Raw genomic sequence first — 17,799 nt, 5'->3', positions numbered from 1 at the left:
AAATCAGACTAGTGGAAAAGCAAGAAATGAAAATAGCCAGCAAAATCCCCAGGTGCACGCAAATGGAGTTGATCAGAGTCTGTACTGAGCATCCTTGGGCAAAGTTATATTTTGGCTACTTTTCCAGAAATGGACACCATGGAGGAGGTGGTCACACATATTATTTAAATTAGAGTAAGTTAAGATTATTACTCTAGGTAAAAACATCAACTTCACCATTTCATCCAATTGTTAGCAGGGCTACTATTCTCCAAGCCAAAGCAGCTGAGAGAGTAAGCTGTGTGCTCAACAGGGATGAGTGAACTATTTTTCAAGCAGGTGGTAGTTATATAATGCAGGCTTGCTTTGGGGGTAATGCTCAGATCACTGACTCAAAATTGTTCCTGACTCTTTATCATGTAATACAAAGCAGTTATTATTACTGTGCCTTGTCTATGTACATGCAGAAGTCCTAGGTAGCATGGAGTGGTGACAGGCATGGGCCCAGGAATCCCCTGGGTTTCTTGTTAAGGGCTTAATTGGGTCTATTTTAAAGGCTAGCTATAGCAAAGGGGAGTTTTCATCTTTGCTCACAACTCCCCTGATATCTGGCTTTGTGCTGAACACAGGAGCTTCTCCCAGCATAGCCCCAGCAGCATGTCCTGCAGGGAGAGAACTGTGCTGAGACAGCACTGTCATTTTCTGTCTTAGTGCCTTCCCTGGATGTCCCTGAATACAGCGCAATCAAACACTTTGGTGCTTACCTTCCTCTAAAGTAGCTCCATTCTTTCCCCTGACTTACAATACTATGGGGAATGGGGAAGACCTAAACACTGAAAACTCCTTCATTCTAGAGAATGAAAAAATCTGGTAGAGGAGGAAAAAAGTTTAGGCATCTGGTCTTATCCATCCCAAACAATTCAATGACTTTTGTCTTCCAAAGTTTTCTCGCTTAGTTCTGGGAAAATAGGTCCTGGATCAGCCCTTTTATGTGTGGCCTCCAGGAACCAATCTCCACTTTCTCGTGGTATCCAAATGCAGCAGAGGCTTGGGAGAGGGGAAGATAGTAAACATGAGCCTCAGAGATAAGGATTCTAAGACAGTTCCCACTGGGCATTGATTTTATGCATTCTGCTGGGGATTGTGGTGGGAATTAGGTTTTGTGGCATAGGGATTCCAAACTGCAAGAGGCAGCTGAAACCACAATTGCTGTTCTTGCAAAAATGTTTAAGTATGGTCTGGAAAAGACATTTCAAATCATCTTCATTAACTGAGATTTTTCAAGAACTAATGTGAGAAAGGCACTGCATCAGGCATGATGACTGAAGGAAAATAGATGCCACCTATTCCTTAAAGCTGCTTAACATTAATTTGAATATTTATTAAGCAGCACCTCCGTGCTCGGCAGATTTACCTGTAGCCTATATCCACAGGGTATTTGTATAGTGATCTATACTGAACATGGTTCCAATCAACATTCTCTACGCATATGAAGGCCTTTAGTGATTAGTACTTCAACCCAAAATCCCATTTTACCTGTGGCTCTTCTTCCAGCTCTTCTTAGATATCATTTCAAATCCTTCTCATCACTGCCTCAAATCCAGGATCACATTTACAAGCTTATAGAATGGAGAAGACCTTCATTGTGGTCCAGTCTGACATTTTCATTTTTGAATGGAGGAAATGGACCCAGAGAGCCAAAATAACTCTGGTTAGGTACACAGAAGAATTGGAGTATCTTCCATATTTACCATATTTCAAGTTTTGTATGAGTTTTCACCTTTGTAAATGCCTGTGCATTGCACTTAACAAACGGTACTTTAATTGCCAATCACCTTCCCCCTTCTCAGACTTCTCAGTCACTGGAGAAGAAGACTATTTCTTTTATTCTCAATCCTACCAGAAAGTTCAGCATGTGCTAGGGCTTACTGATGAACACAAGAGGCACAGATTTAGTAAAAGTACACAATTCCATGAAACACCCAGTCCACCTTGTCAACTACTTTCCTCTCCTTCCTCCTAGTAATTCTTTATGGACCAGCGATCATGTTCCTGAGTATGAGTGGTCAGCCACATGGCTAGGCACTTGAAGACCCCAAATCATCAAAGAAAAGGACATACTATTGAGGAATAATACCTGGTTTCAAGACAGAGCATGATCAGGCAGCTAGCTTGTCTCTGCCAAACAATAAGGGCCATGACCTTGCCTTAGCTGACACTTAGCAGCCAGGTGCTGAAGCCGAACCCAGCAGCTGGGTTCAGCACTGTCTCACAGGGAACAGCTCCACCTGCTGAATTCTCTGCCATTCCTTTCCTCCTGAGCACAAGTTTTATTTTAACCTGTAAAGAAGTGGTCACGATCTGAAAAATGATGGAATCACAGAGAAGACAGAGAGGCATTTTGTATTCAGTCACTTGCCTGCATTTTTTTACAGGATTATAAGAATATATGTGTGACAAACATCCACACCACCTCTGGAAAAGGAACAAAAAAGAATCATTCCATCAATATGCCACGGGTTTCTGTACTGCCTCTTTAAAAAAATTAAGCCATCAGGGGGCAGGGTGGTACTGAATCTATTTTCCTCTTCTGCAAGGGGGTGCTAATCTCTGTCTTCCTGTGGATGAAAGGGATGGTGTGAGAGCACTCCAATTTCTCTCTCATATCCATCAGCAAACAATGTGATAAACACCAATGTGGGTGGTAGGTGGTGTTGAAACAAGGGTAAGCAATGAATAAAACAGACTCCTTGACAGGAAAATCTTGGGCAAACACATTAGGCATTTCCTGATGTACAAGTTATTTGAAGTACCAGAAATAGTGAAGTGAAAGTTGCTGAATTGAATCACCTAAGGAAGAAAATGAGGAGATTGGAGCAAGGCCAGAAACCAGAAACTTCTGGGAAGAAAACATTTTGCCAGTCATCCTAGAGGGGCACAAATGGTCTTGTCTAAGAGATGCAAAACCCATTTATTATCCTGATTTTCTGTCTCAATTGCAGTCCAAATATTGCATTTTAACAAATTCTGTCCAACATTAAATCACTGTTCAGGAAAATTAACCAGCATGCACCAAATGTTTTAACAAAGAAAGAGAATAGGTCTTAATTAGAATCCCATGATTCTGCAAGCGATTTAGCACAAATAAAATTTCAGTGGCCTGAAAATATGAAAGTTCATTAAAAACACAAACAAGTCAGCTATAGGGTACATTTAACAATAAACCAAGGTCACACTTCAAATTTGTTCTGATTGAATTAAGGCAGCTTAGCTATTAGGGTGGAATTTAGAAAGTCTGCACACAGCAAAAGCCAGATTAAACAATTCTTGGTTTAGATAAAAAAGGACATCAAGGACTCCTTTTCCAAGAGAGAGAAGCAAGGACCCCAAATTCTTTGAGGAATGGCTGTCACTTTAGCACTATTTTTAATTCCATGCAATAGCCCTAACTAGATTTTAAATAGTCTTACCATTGTTTTACCTACACATAAGATGTTTATCACACCACTGGGACAAGCATTTTGGTTTTCACAGAAAAGAACCCTACAACTTTATTATATCCTTGTATAATAAAACTTGTCTCAAAATTTGAAAACAAAACAGAGTCACTGAATTAGATTGTCCAGCTATAGGTGTGTGTATATATGTAGGGATAGATAGACAGATAGCAAGAAGCAGAAATGTATGTATATGTAAATGTCCTTCACATATAGAAACACTCATTTTTCTAGAGAGAACCAGAAATATTTGTATCTCTTTAGATACATATTTCTGTGATGACATATATGCAATGACAGACACATTCTACCTTTTGCAGAACAGTATTTCATCTCATTAAAAAAAATACTTCCTTCACATTTTTTCCATTAACCCCTAAGGCATGAATAAGACTGTGGTTCTGCAAAGTTCTCAAAAGGCATCCTGGATCATAACCTCTCAAACCCTACAGAATCAGGGATAAACTCTAAGCTTGAAGCTCATGGAGGGTTTTCATGGGAAATAAATCCCCAGTGTCTGACATGGTTACACACTTAATAAATAATGGTTGAAGACATGAAAAACTTGAGGCTACTTGAAGATAAAATGTCATAGTGTTCTAAATGCAGTAGAATATGACAGCTAAAAGCTGAGCTGTTTGGACCACAATTGCCTGGATTTCAATCCCAATTCTACCTTTTGTTATCACTGTGACCTTGGGTGACTTACTTAACTTCCCATTTTTCAGCTCCTTACTTCTAAAATGGAAATAATGACAGTGCCAACTTCCTGTTTTTTACTGATCCGTATTGCAAGCACATGGTAAATATCTAAAATATGCTGGCTCTTATTGCATTCACTATCTCCTGAGTCTTCAATAAATACCAGTCTTTATTCTCCTTTAATTGAAATCCTATGATGTACAAACCTACCTGGAGAACCAAGCAATTCTCAAATTACCCTTTCAGGTCAATGAGCCTGAAAGAATATCTAAGTTTAATCCATAATTCTTTCCCAGTGTCACGGGGCTCTCAGTCCATCCATTGTCACAAATGTAATTTTATCTCTCACAATGTGATATGTCCTCATTGTTTTGTTTCTCAAATAGTCTGGCCCTGCTGAGACTTTTGTATCGTGAGGCTGGTTGTCAATCCGCTTTTTAAATAAGAATCATGCAGCTATTTTCTCCCTCAGGCCTGAGGCAATACCAGTCCCCACCAGCCCTCCACTCATCTGGCAACCAGATAACCAGACTAGAGGCATTCCCACACCATCTGCCTCCAAGAAACTAGAATCCAATACAATTTGAATCTTTATAGCTCTTCTACCTTTCCTGCTCTCTCTCTCTCTAAATTTGGGATATTTTACCAGACCTCTTTGATGAGGCATTTAAGATAGTTTATATTTTACGAAACATGCAATGAAAAATATCTAGGCAGTGCCATCATTATGGTGTCTCCATGCTGAACATTTACCCTTCCCTGTCAATTGAGGTCAATAAAATGACTCTTATGCTTCAGTGTTTAAGCCCCTCCTATGTGCCAAATACTGGTATACAAAATCAATGAAGGACTGCCTTGCCTGCAAGGAGCTCACCATACTGGAGTACAAACCAGAAGGTGCTCAGTGCTTGGAAAGAGGCACCAGGAGAGGGACTTGGCACAGAAGGTAAGACTCATCTCATAAGATTCAGGTTTCTTTCCTTGGAAGTGCACTACAGTAGCACTAAGATCTAGGCAAAAATTGCTCAGTCACAAGATCCCAAAGCCAGATCTGGACCTTAAACATTATCCAAAACCACTCTGTTAAGAGGCATCTGCATGGAAAGAGTGGAAGCTCAAAGTCACGGGCATGACTCTGTAACCATTCATGGGCTGGCCAGCCAGTTTTGAGAGCAGTCTCTCCATCTCTGGCCATGTCTTTTTCACTAGCTACCCTCTTTGGTTCTTTATTATCTAGAAGGTAAACAAGAAGGAGGAAGAAGAGTCAACCAACGAAAAGCTACATTTGTTCCTTGGGCATTGTCTCTATATTTAATTGTTGTATGCCCTATCTCCTATTTGGAAAGCATGACTAGTTGTGTCTATATCTGATATGGAATACTTTATTGCATGCTCTCACTGCCTTGAATAATCATACTGCAATTTTAAGTGCCCATCTAACTCTCCAAATACACTCAGTTCCCCATATTGATTTGGGATGCATGCTCAAGAAAATGACATAAACACCCACTTTTAGCTCTTTAGAAGCAGAAACAAAGAGAATAACCAAGTAGAAATCCCCATCATTGCTTAGTTAATCCAATTCTTCTGTGGATAGGAAAGAGAGCAATACTTTAAAATTGCTTTGTGCATCTGTGCGCATGCATATGCATAGAGTGTGAGTCATGTGGGTGTATAAAGATTCAGTGGGGACAATTTATCCCTTTGGAAAAATCAGATTCCTTTGACTAACCTTAGGCCAAGTGCTTAATAGGACATTTTGAACTAGGAGCCTAATCTCATACTTAAACACACTGTGAGCCTTGGTTCCAAATATCTTCAGCAATGAGATGATGAAGAAAGACAGTATTATCCCAGTTACAACTTGTTGACTGAGCTAACAATCTAAAATGAACCCAACACCCGAGATTTGGGGAGTTTAAAATGGGCAGGAGTGACCTTTTCTCCTGCCCAGGCTGTTCCATCTGCAAAATTCCTAATATTGTATAAAGACCCAGCTTAAATGTCACTTCCCTTTAAAACCTTGCCTCCCACTCTCAGACAAAATTACTTGTCCCCCACTCATCTTTGCTCCCATAGCACTTTGCACAAAACTCTATTACAGCTATTATGCACTTATCACACTAAATTGCAATTTATCTGTTTATGTGGCTGTCCATTTCCACCAGAATATGCACCCTCAAGGGCAAAGATCAGGTCTTATTCATCTTTGTATTCTCAGGGCTCAGCACTCTGCTGACACAACAACCACTTAAAAACACGGTTTAGATTTGTATTATTAAAAAAATGCATGCTCATGTTAAAAATTCAAAACAGAATAGAGTAGTATAAAAAGAAATGTTAAAAGGTGCCTTTCCTCCATCCAGGACATCAACCCCACTTTCCAAAGGAAATCGCTCACAGGAGATTCTTAAAAATGCCTAAATATTACCTGTTCCCCTTCGACCCCACACCCAGCCAACCAACACATGACTCTCACACTTGTCCCATGCAAGACTGGCTGCCTCTGCTGGCAACATGATCTGACTTGGTGCAAAAACCCCAGAGCAAAAGGCCAGAGAAGCACTGTCCCCAGAGCAGGAAAAGGAACAGGCCAGGAAGCTGCTCTACTCTGCAATTTTAATGAATTGGAAAAAAGTTCCCTCCACCTACAGACACTTCTCTCTCTTGTTTTCATCTCTTCCCCTTCTGTTACTTGTTCCATGTCTCCAGGCCTCTGTCTTCATCTATCTGCCTTTTTCTATCTGTCTCTCATTTTCTTTCCCTTTCCTAAAACTCACCTGTGAAGTATCTGTCTTATTTCCTGTCTCTTCCTACCTGTCATGTTCTCATTTCTCTCACCACCCCCCCCCGCCCCCTCTCCTTCTCTCTCCCCATCTCTCTGCTTCCATTGTCAGTCTCTTTCTCTTGGTTTTTCCTCTCTTCTGCCTGAGGACCTTCTTTCACTCAGCTCTCATCATGTGTAAACATCCTTACCAGGACTCACAAAATGATCTAATATTTCACTTTCAAAAGTAGAAATTTAAACGAACCTCTGCACTTAAGTTGTTGTGAACGTGAAGTGACACACAGGGATGCTCACACCATCCTGCACATGTACAATGAAGAGCTGGATACCAAGATTAAGATAAAGCCTGGGCCTTGAATTGCCAAGCTTGTTCTTTTGTTGGGACTTCAGGATATCAGATGATAGAGGTATATTCGGGTTGGTGAAATTACCTCCAGATTACTCTCTGTCTCTCATCAACAAAAGGGATGATAAAGACAAAGCCTGGTAGCCCCTGCTGCCCTACTCAGGAGAGAACAGAGTGATCTTGCTGCTTTGCAAGAACCATAGGCACCAACAATACTCTCAACAGCACTGATTGGAAGCAAATCAGTCAACTTGAATGTGGGCGCTTTGTCTACTGCAGTTGCCTGGAATTCAGTTCTAATGAGGCCAAGTTCACAAACACATTTTGCTCTTTCTTGTTTTGTTTTGTTCATTTTTCAAATAACTTTTAAAAATAACTCAAGCAATGCATGTTTCTCGAGAAAGAACAACAACAAACTATGGACAAAAACAGCACTTAACAATCCCACATCTATCATAATCAAGGCAAAATTTTGACTTATACCCTTCTTGTATTTTTTAATTAAAATGGAATCATATAGTATATAATATTTTTAAATATTGATTCCTATCTATATCCAAGTATATTTCGAGGGATGTAGCATCTACATGGGGAACTATATAGACAAAATATCAGTAACAACCCTGACTTCATGGGGCTTATGTTTATACCATTGTTTAATCCGTTTTTCCCTCCCTGAAACCTTCTCATGGAAGGTTTCCCAACTATACATATATATATTTACACAAGCAGTCTTTTAATGGTTGACTATTCTATAAATCTCCCAGGCAAGGTCATGGATTATTTGTTCTATATGAAAAGTCAGCTTTCCCCACAGAAATAGCAAATAAAATAGGAAAGATCCAGTTAGCAAGATATGTTACACAGACCTCCTGAAAACCTTAAAATTTTCTGTGATGAGAGTGATAACTCTTATGTTAGTGAGGTGAGTTTTGGACCCCACCTAATAACAGGGGCTGGTTGCCTGGAGAATCAACCATATTATTAGGCAATTGGAATTTTCAGTCCTGCCCTGGGGACCTCTAGGGAGGGCACAGGAGCTGGAGGTTGAGTAGCTTGTCAATGGCTGGTGATTTAATGAGTCATGTGTCAGTTACATGCCTCCATTGATAACTAAAAGGGGCCTCCCAGGTGGCTCAGGGGTTGAGCGCAGCACTGTGAAGCTGTCCTCAGCCTCTGCAGTGTGGGTTTGATTCCCGGCCAGCCAGGGAGATACCCACATGGCATGGCAGACCTCTCCTGTCTCACCCGCTGCTCCCCTCAGCAGTGTTTTCAGCCGTCTGCCTGTTTTGCTCCCTACTCTGTCTCTGGTGAATCCTTTCATCCTCCCATGCCTCTGGCCTGTACCCTGGTTCTTGTATAAATAATCTTCAAAAAAAAATAACTAAAAGAACAAGGTTCAAGAGCATCTGGGTTGATGAACACCTGCAGATTTGAGAATAAGTGGCACACACAAAGAGGTATCTAGGCTCTATATTCTTTCCCCATACCTGGCTGTTGGTATCTCTTCCATCTGCATGTTCCTAAGTTATATCTTCTTACAATAAGCCAGTAATATAGTGAATAAATTATTGCTCCAAATTCTGTGAGTTGCTCTAGTGAATCAAGCAAAGCCAAGGAGGGAGTCACTGGAACCTCCAATGTAGACACACCAGTGACAAGCTGGGCTTGCAAGTGGTAGTTTTCTGAGGCTAAGACCTTAGCCTATAGAATCTGTACTATCTGTGGGAAGATAGTATCAGAATAGAGTTCAACTGTAGGATACATAGCATTTGCAGACACATTAGAAATTGCTATTACAAGTTTGTGAAGAAAGTTAAAAGATGTTGGACAGGGATGCCAGAGAGAGACAGACATAGCCCTGACCTGATGATAGGAAAATGGAACAAGGGCCTCCCTGTGGCACAATGGGTTGGGACACAGGCTGTGGGGCTCTTTACAGCCCCTGCAGCACGAGTTCGAGTTCAATTCCCCTCCGCCAGCCAGGGAGCTGCCCACGTGGCACAGTGGGCCTTTCCTGGCTCGCCCGCTGCTCCCCTCATCAGTGCATTTCGTTCAGGTTGCCTTTTCTGCTCCCTACTGCCTCTGGTGAATCCTCTCACCCTCCATACATCTGGACTGTGCCCTAGTTCTTGTATGCATGAAAAAATAAATCTTTAAAAAAATATATACTTAAAAAAAAAGAAAATGGAACAAGAATAATAAAAGAACATAAATGCAGAAACAGAAGAAATATCATGAGCAACATATTACAAATATCTTTTATTAGATCATGATTAAGCATTATTAATGCTTGCATTAACACTAACAAAATATTGATGATAATAACAACTAAGCCTTACAGAGGCTTAACAGGTTCCAAATGTTGCCTACTACATGCCAGATGCCACTTTAAGCATTTTTATAACTATTGTCTCCTTCAAACATCAAGAAACCATATAAAAAAAGTGTAGCATTATTATTTCCATTTTACTGGTGAGAAAAACATGTAGTGGACAAACTCTAAGTAGCATTCCCCTACACCGAGGGGAGAGACCATGGCTTCCCAGCTAAGAATTCCTGTCAATTCAGTAAACAGGGTAAAAAAGGGCACAAACAGGATTCAGCCAAGTCAAAGCCTTTTCTCGCTTTTCATGATTCCGATGAAGATCGTGTGGTGGGAAGTGCTGAGATAAGGGGAATACTTCTACTTTTACTGCAACCCCCCGCCCCAGCCCTGGAGCAGAAGGATGTACGACCCATGCTTTTGTGCCTCAACAGACCCCGCTACTCCAGTGAGGGGAAGGTGACTAGCAGCATCAATCCACTGGTCTCCAAAGCACAACATGATCAGCTCATTGTCTGATAACATGATTCTTATTAGCACTTTCTTGTAAAAGCCTACAAGTTGCCCACACTGTCACTCTAGGGTCCTTAGCCAGCAGGGAGAAACCAAACAGCATACACAGGCTATCAGGGTAACAAAACAACATAAATTAAAAACCACAGCCTGGTCACTCATGGAATGAAAAGATGGAGGCGTGGGCTTGGATCAAGCTGCATCTCGGAGCAGCTGACTACCAGGTGAAGGGCACCAGGTCAGTGACCTGGGATCTTGGTGACATGAAAGGCAGAATCCTGAGATGGGTCACTCCTGGCAGCAGTTCCTCTGCCACCCCCCTGTACTGACATGTGGCCTTCCCTCTAAAGAACCCAGAAATAAACCCATACCAAGGGGCTACACTGTCAAAGAGAAAAGGTGATGGTACCAGAAAGGGAAAAATCAAACGCCATCGCTGTGACCTTCTTGCTGAGGACCTTGAGCAAGTTCTTTAAGTCCTGACATCTGTGGCTTTAGAACAATGATGATACCTACTTTCTAAAGGTGGAGTAAGGATGAAGAGAACCATGTGGTGATGATCTACAATGAAGTTCCAGGGGTACTGTTCACTTAATTGCTGTTTTGTAATTTTATTGTTAAGAAAAGCTTCGGGTATAATCGGTATCTTATCTGGCTACACACAGCTATCCCTAGTGTTCAGCAAAGTCTCCTTTGCTTCTTTTTCCTTCCCCCACCCCAGTCTCACCCCCAGAGGTTAGTAGTAGAAAAGGCAGCGGGCACTAAGTCAATTATAATCCTTGAGCCTGCAGAATCCATAGGCTCACTTCAGTTTGACTACTGCTGCCCCCAATGTTCACATTCCTGATCCCCTTGATAGAGACCACATTCAATGTTATATTAAACTAGATTACCCCTGCATGAGACCCCATGCTGTGACTGGCCCAGTCCTCAGTAATATCATCTCTCTAGTCTATTAACAGTGGGGCACATATGGTGTATAGATTAATGCAAAAGACTTCATTTGCAGAAAGTCCCATCATCTCTCTTTTTAAAGGTTTAGACAATGCCAAGAGCATGACGCTGGATGAGTTTATTTGCTCTGAAACCTAGGACAAATAACATGAGTGGCTGAGTGTAGAACTCAGGAGCTATACCTCCAGCATCGACACCTTTTCCGCACAAACTCAGTGTGTGCAGTACACAGGCTTTGGGCACACTGTGGTCCAGGCTTCAGCACGTACCATCTCCACCTGTGCAAAGCAAGCATTTGGCCAAACCACCCAACCCACTTCCAGTGAACAAAACATTTTTGACCCTCTTCTTCCACTAACTGACCTGCTTAATAGCAATGCCTTGGTTTCCCTTTTTGAGAAATGTAGATGCCATCTGTCTTCCCTATATAGGATATTGGAGACAATAAAACAGAGGTGATGGAAGCAGACTTCTAATCAATGAGAACAGAAGCATTTTGCAAAGGAAAAGGGTCGAGGAAGATGTAAAGTAGTATAAGGACATTCAGGAGTGCTAGCAAAACAGATACAATATCATATATGTCTAAAATTTCATGTGGGATATCCTAGAGGGCATTTGTGTCCTTGTTTGCTTTCCTACCTACATTTAGAATAGGTTTTGGTCTTTCCTTGTAAACCGTGCACAGTAAGACTCTTCCTTTATTTCTTGCCAGCCACTGGACTATATCCTATGCACTCCCTCTACCCCCAGCACTGTGGCTTCCCCAGAGGAACCATTACACTCTCTTGAAGCTTCATTTTCACCTCAAGGATCAGTCCTCTCCTCTGCTACCCTCATTGGCCAGGGCAGGGACACTGCTTGGCTAGTTTCCCGCATGGGACACACAGAAGCATGCTCCACACTTTCTAGCCAGAGATGTAGGATGGTAATTGAGACATATACAAAGACAGGCCAAATATTTACAAATATTTTACATATGTTTAGGAACTCAACATAAGCTGGCAGGGAATCAAATAGTCTGCCCTCCAGACAGCTTGGCCAGTGATATTTCTGACCAAGAACCTAAACAGAAGAAAGTCCTTTTGTGAAAGCTGTGTGGAAAGTGTAAAGGTAAAAATGAAACTATGATGACTCCAGTTAAGATTTAATGTGCAAATAAGAGCAGACAAGTCTTTAAGTGACTGTACAAGTTCTTATTACTTTTTGGTCTTGGAAGACACCCAAACTCATGAGAAGATGGATGTGTATTTTTTGGCTTAAATCTTATTTGTAAAACTATTTCTCAGGTTAAAACTTCAGTTAAACATAGATGACATTCAACAAGGGTTCATTCCTGGATATACATGGAAACTTTTGCATCGCTACTCCCTAACTTCACTCACACTCACACTCACTTTTTCCAATCAGCTGAAAAAATCTTTGCAATAATGTCATATCTTAACTAACAGTTTCTCTACATTTCCACTACTGCCCTGCAGTAGACCCTAAAGACTGCCCCAGCCAAAAGATGGCCACCCCTTCCTGGCCTGTGGCAGCATCTTTGCTGTGGGAGGACCATTACCTTCTGCTGCCTCTTCAGAGGATTATTTGCATAGAAGAAACAAAGTGCTCTGAAGGCAGATATTCTTTTCACCTTTGTGCATGGCTCCACAGATACCCCTATCTATCATCAATGCCTGATTAGGTGTCAATACATATTCGTATAATTAAAAGTCAATGTGATCACTTGTGTAAGATTCTTAGCATGATGTTGCCACATGACAACTGAGGTTGCCAAATATGAGCAATTATTATTCTCTTAAGTAAATGAGATAGTTCCATCAGCTTGCCTACTCTAGTCTGTAACATTTTGGGGTTCTCTTTAAAAGGATGTGGATATGGTATCCAGAGCCAACACTCATGTCATTTGACTCTAGAAAAGTCCATTAAATATATTGAGATGCGTACTTTCCAACTTCACATTAAGTAATTTATTTTTGTTCAAAGATGGTAATTCCTTAGCATAAAGACATGATACAATGAATCTAATAAATCATGTCTTGCTACAAATCCGCATTGAAATGAATGTATGCAGGATCTCAAAGTCTTGATTTCTTATAAATAAATATGCATACAAGTCATGGGAAAAGGGAGGAATCTGAAATAAAAGGTTTGTTCACTTATAGATCCAAGTTTACAGCTCTTTGTGTCATTTCTATAACCCCAACACTATCGCTATACTTCACTTAAATATAGCAGGTGCACAATACCTAGTTTGAACAAACTATTAAAATAATCTCACCCTTTAAGGGATTTCAGTAATGTTCTAATCTATTAGTGTAATTTTACAGTGGATGAAATTGAGACCATAAAATTTTAACAGGCTATAACTACAAACCTAATTTTTGATTAGAACTATAATCCAGGATCCTTAGTTCCCATTATAGAATTAGTTCTTGAACTAAAATAAGCAGCATTTATTGAGCACTTACTACATACCATCAACTGGTACACATGTTGTCAAATCTTCAGAAATGGCTCAAAAAGACCTACCACCCCCTTATCATAGCTGAGAAAATCAAAGTCCAAAGAATTTAAGTGTCTTGCTCAAGATAAAGTGTTGTTAAGCAGGACAGCTAATATTCAAACTCAAACCTCTGTGCTTCTAAACTACTGCCTTGCATGCCACACCACATTAATAAATCTGCTAATTGCAGAGAAGACTGAGCAGAGAAAGAATTAGGTAGGTGTGCTAAACAAAAATATTTCATAATTTTACTTATAAAAAAACCTGACTGTCAAAATGTATACCAAATCAGATGTCCATATTCTACTTCTCTTTAAAATCAAATTTGTAGTTAACTAAGAAAAAGAACCCATTCCTGAAGAATACTAGATCCGCGTACTCAGTGAATCACCCGGTGCAGATTTCATGTCTGAGAATCATGAAGAAGTGGGTGGACGAGAACCACCAAATCACTACTTAAGGTAAAGGTGTGATATGACAGGCACATGGTAAAGTCCCTGCTTTTCCATAGGGAGATGCAGATTCCAGTTAAGAATATGCCCTTCTCCACCATAATCTGAAATCTACCCTAGATAGACTTACTTAAAATACAGATTCCAAAAGACTCGTGTTTTCCAGGCTTAGGACACACCATTCTGTGGAGTTTTGGAGTCAGATCTCCCTGAGTGTCAGTCTCTGCTTTGCTACTAAACTTTTGTATCCTCTTGGCAAGCCACACAGCCTTCAGGAGTCTCAGTTTCCTCATCTGTGTAATAGCAACAGTAAGATCTACTACAACATTTTAGCAAAAAATATGTAAATAACGAATTTAAAGCATCTATTCCAAAACCAAACCCACGTCGGGACTCAGTTTATTCACTAAGGTGGATGGCGAACGTCAAGACCCAGAACAACTAAAGGAAGTACAGAAAATAATCAAGCAGACCATCATACTCTATGACAAATACAATATTAAAAATACAACGGCAACAGAATATGTCAATTAAAAGCCTCTGTTAAATCTTATAGCACACTTTCCAGTGACAAAGGGACAAGGTGGTAACTGAAATATTCAAATTGACTCCCGCATAAAAATTTGAAAAAAAAATATTAACAGTTTCCACCTACCTGTTACCTAACAAAGATTTTGTAAGGATGAATGAGTGTAGCACTTTGAAATTCCTTGGAAATAAAGAATAAACCCATGCCCACCACACATGCATATGTAGACAAATATATATTTTAACAAACTAAGGATTACTATATAAATTTAGATCAGGGCTCAGCATGCCTCAGATGAGTAGGGTAGGAACAATATGTTCTTGCTTAAGACACTAAGCTCATGACAAATGATTCATACCCAGCACCTTTCATGCCAAAAGATCCCCCCAGGTGTTCCACCAACTCTAGCAACAGTTTCCATCAAGCTAGACTGCAGTAGAGAGGAATCACATCCCACCCACGGAGGAGGCAGCGCACTCATGTCTACACAACTGTACAAGCCCAGCAGTGGAGGGGGCAGGAAGGAGAAGGGAAGGAGGTGAGAGAACCATCCAGAATCCCTCACAAGTCTGACAGGCAGCCTGTAATTATCATACATTTACACCTTTAATGCAGGTGTTATTGTAATCAGAAGCCCTACTTAGCAAAAGCTTTTAGATGAAGGTGAGACAGGTTCAGAGGATTGCACTGAGTGGCTTGGGCTGTGGATTGGAAGGCATGCAAATGTGAACACAAGCAGAGCCACTCCTCTTGTCTTTGGGTTTAGGTTAGTGGTTTTCTCATTCTGGGGGCAAGTGAAGAGATATGAGCCCAGAGCTCCAAACAGGTGTAGGTACTTCACAGCCTCATGCTCTCTTATAAGCATCCTCCAGGAAAGTCTCTGAAAAGAATCCAGCAGGCACTGCCCCCATTCCAGAGACAAGAGATTCAAGCTCAGAGCCAAGATCCAACCACAAATCAGCAGAACTAGAACTCTGCTCACTATTCTGCTTCTTATGCCACCAAGTTGACCTGAAAAGTTTCTGCTTTCCTTTCTTTTACAACAATATTTTAAACTTTGTCCTATGAGTCCTTGCCAGCTCTGCTTGGAGGACCTAGATATAGACTGTTTTTCTTCCTCTATCATTATTACACTGATACACCAAAAAAATTAAAAATTGTATATATAAAGGGCAGGGATGGGAAGCCAGGTGTCCTTATAGCAATAGAATATGAGACTTGGAGGTTAGAAACCTCATTAGTTAACATGATTTGAGTGCTCAAATCTTGGACATGCACCACCTGGATTATTCCCTACATTATCTCAGAGTTCCCTGCATGTCACCCATCCAGTCCTGACCTCAATAAACCCTACTGAGCTTATAAGCACCATTTAAAAAAAAAAAAAGAAAGAAAGGCTGGCAGTGCTTGGCGCCATTTCTTAAATGGAGTTTTAAATTTGCCAAAGATGTACTCCTGTTTTCTTGCTCTTTCCAAGATCTTTCAAGAGATGAACTCAAGTAGAGGTCTAATGGGTGAGTGCTATTTTATAGCTTAAATGACATTAAAAGTCAAAAATATTTTGAGTCCAAAGCCTTACTTCTTGATACAATAAGCCCTAACACATCTGATGTGTTTAAAATCTCCCTTTAAAGTCAGAAGCATTGAGTGACTCACCTACATCAGTGTGTCAGTTAGCCAACTGATTTTAAGATTCAAGTTCAATTGGGAGAGGTTAAGTTTCGAGGTTATGATATGAAAGCTATGAAAATGAAGGTAAGGCATGAGTCCAGGGGTCTCCAGAACTTGAATGAAAAATATGATGACTTCAATTATTTGATTAAAATAATTTATATGAGAAACATATAAAACCATAGCCCGGGGCATGAAGGCTGTACTATAGGGAAAATACTGCTAATTCTCTCAAGACAGACAACCAATGCAAAGTATTATTTACCAGGATTTACTTTACTATATTTCTATTTTATATCCACATACACAAGAAATCCATAATGACAGACTATTAAGTTAAAATGTTCACAACTTTCATTAAAAAGCTGACAAGGAGCACAAATCTCTAAAGTGGCACTTCCCTGGGAAGGTTTCTAGCAATTACATCACACGGAAAACACCTTCAAAGCTACCGGGCTCTATAGACTGTGCATGCCACAAACTCAACGATCTCCTTAACCCCAGGGAAGCTGGAACTTGGATATTTGTTTCATTCCACCCATCCCTGTATTTTTATTTTTAACCTTCTTTTTGTCTACCTAACAGCAACCTGCAGAAATCGTCACTCTTAAATCATCTTCAGCTGTTAACCATCAAAGCTGTTTCCTTACTCTTTCTGCTCATTCAAGTTTCCAGGTGCTGTTTAAACTGGAATAACTACCTCCCATTCCACACTTTCAGGTTTTTCCAAAAACCTGCAACATTCCCTGTTGTGGCCAAAGCTCATGAACTTGCTCCCTCCCCCACGGTCCAGTGTCAGCCTCCTGGACCCCAGAAAGCCCCCACCTCCCTTCCTAAAGGGAGGGCTAAGTGGGTGTTTGTGCTCTTCACTGAAGGGGGTCTGGCCATGGGGGAGAACAGGGAGTTGTTGTCACTGGGATGTAGCTCCTCTTCCTGGGACCGACCATGCCAGAGAACAACCACTCATTCACAGGCTGGAAAGCACCAGCTCGCACCACACTGACGGGGGCTGTTAGAGGACGCAGGAGAGTTCCTGTCCCGAAACTTGCGTCCACGAGCTTCCCAGAGAAGGAGAATACATTAAGGGCACCTGACAGTCCGAGGATTTCTCCTCTCTTGTGAGGAAGAAGGGGTTAGGAGCTCTACATAAAAAATAAAATTAAAAGCCCACAAATAAAGTCTTCTTGATCTTACTCGAGCTCAACTGTAAGTCTCCCAAGTAAGGGGAAAGTCACTTGGGGGAATGTGAGCCAGCCTGGATATTTAACCCCTTCACCTCCTGCGCATTGGGAAGACTTTGACCCCCCCTCCCCCCGCTTGCCTGGGCTTCAGGCACAACTACACCGATGCGACCGAAGATGCGGGGAAGCAGAAATTTGCCTGCTGTTTGCAGCCTTAAGGTTTGGCGAGGACTCAGGGGGTGGTGGGGGGAGGGGGCACTGCTCCCCACGTAGGTCACATAACGCCTAAGGGAGGTGCGCCAGGAGGACTTGAGTTTATGGCATCTTTTCAAACCCAGAAAGCCCTGTCTCCAAA

The 17,799-nt window shown here is 41.1% G+C and overlaps 1 protein-coding gene across 5 annotated transcripts in view; it reads right to left on the bottom strand.

Annotated features, from left to right (window-relative positions):
- SORCS1 (sortilin related VPS10 domain containing receptor 1) overlaps positions 1-17,799 on the bottom strand; it is a 464,079-nt gene that overhangs the window by 445,466 nt on the left and 814 nt on the right. The window lies entirely within an intron of this gene.

Source organism: Talpa occidentalis, unplaced genomic scaffold (assembly GCF_014898055.3).
Source record: "Talpa occidentalis isolate TD23 unplaced genomic scaffold, MPIMG_talOcc4v2.1 talOcc4.8, whole genome shotgun sequence".
Lineage (NCBI taxonomy): Eukaryota > Metazoa > Chordata > Mammalia > Eulipotyphla > Talpidae > Talpa > Talpa occidentalis.
The sequence above is the reverse complement of the archived record's forward strand: the minus strand, read 5'-3'. Positions and strand labels throughout refer to the sequence as shown.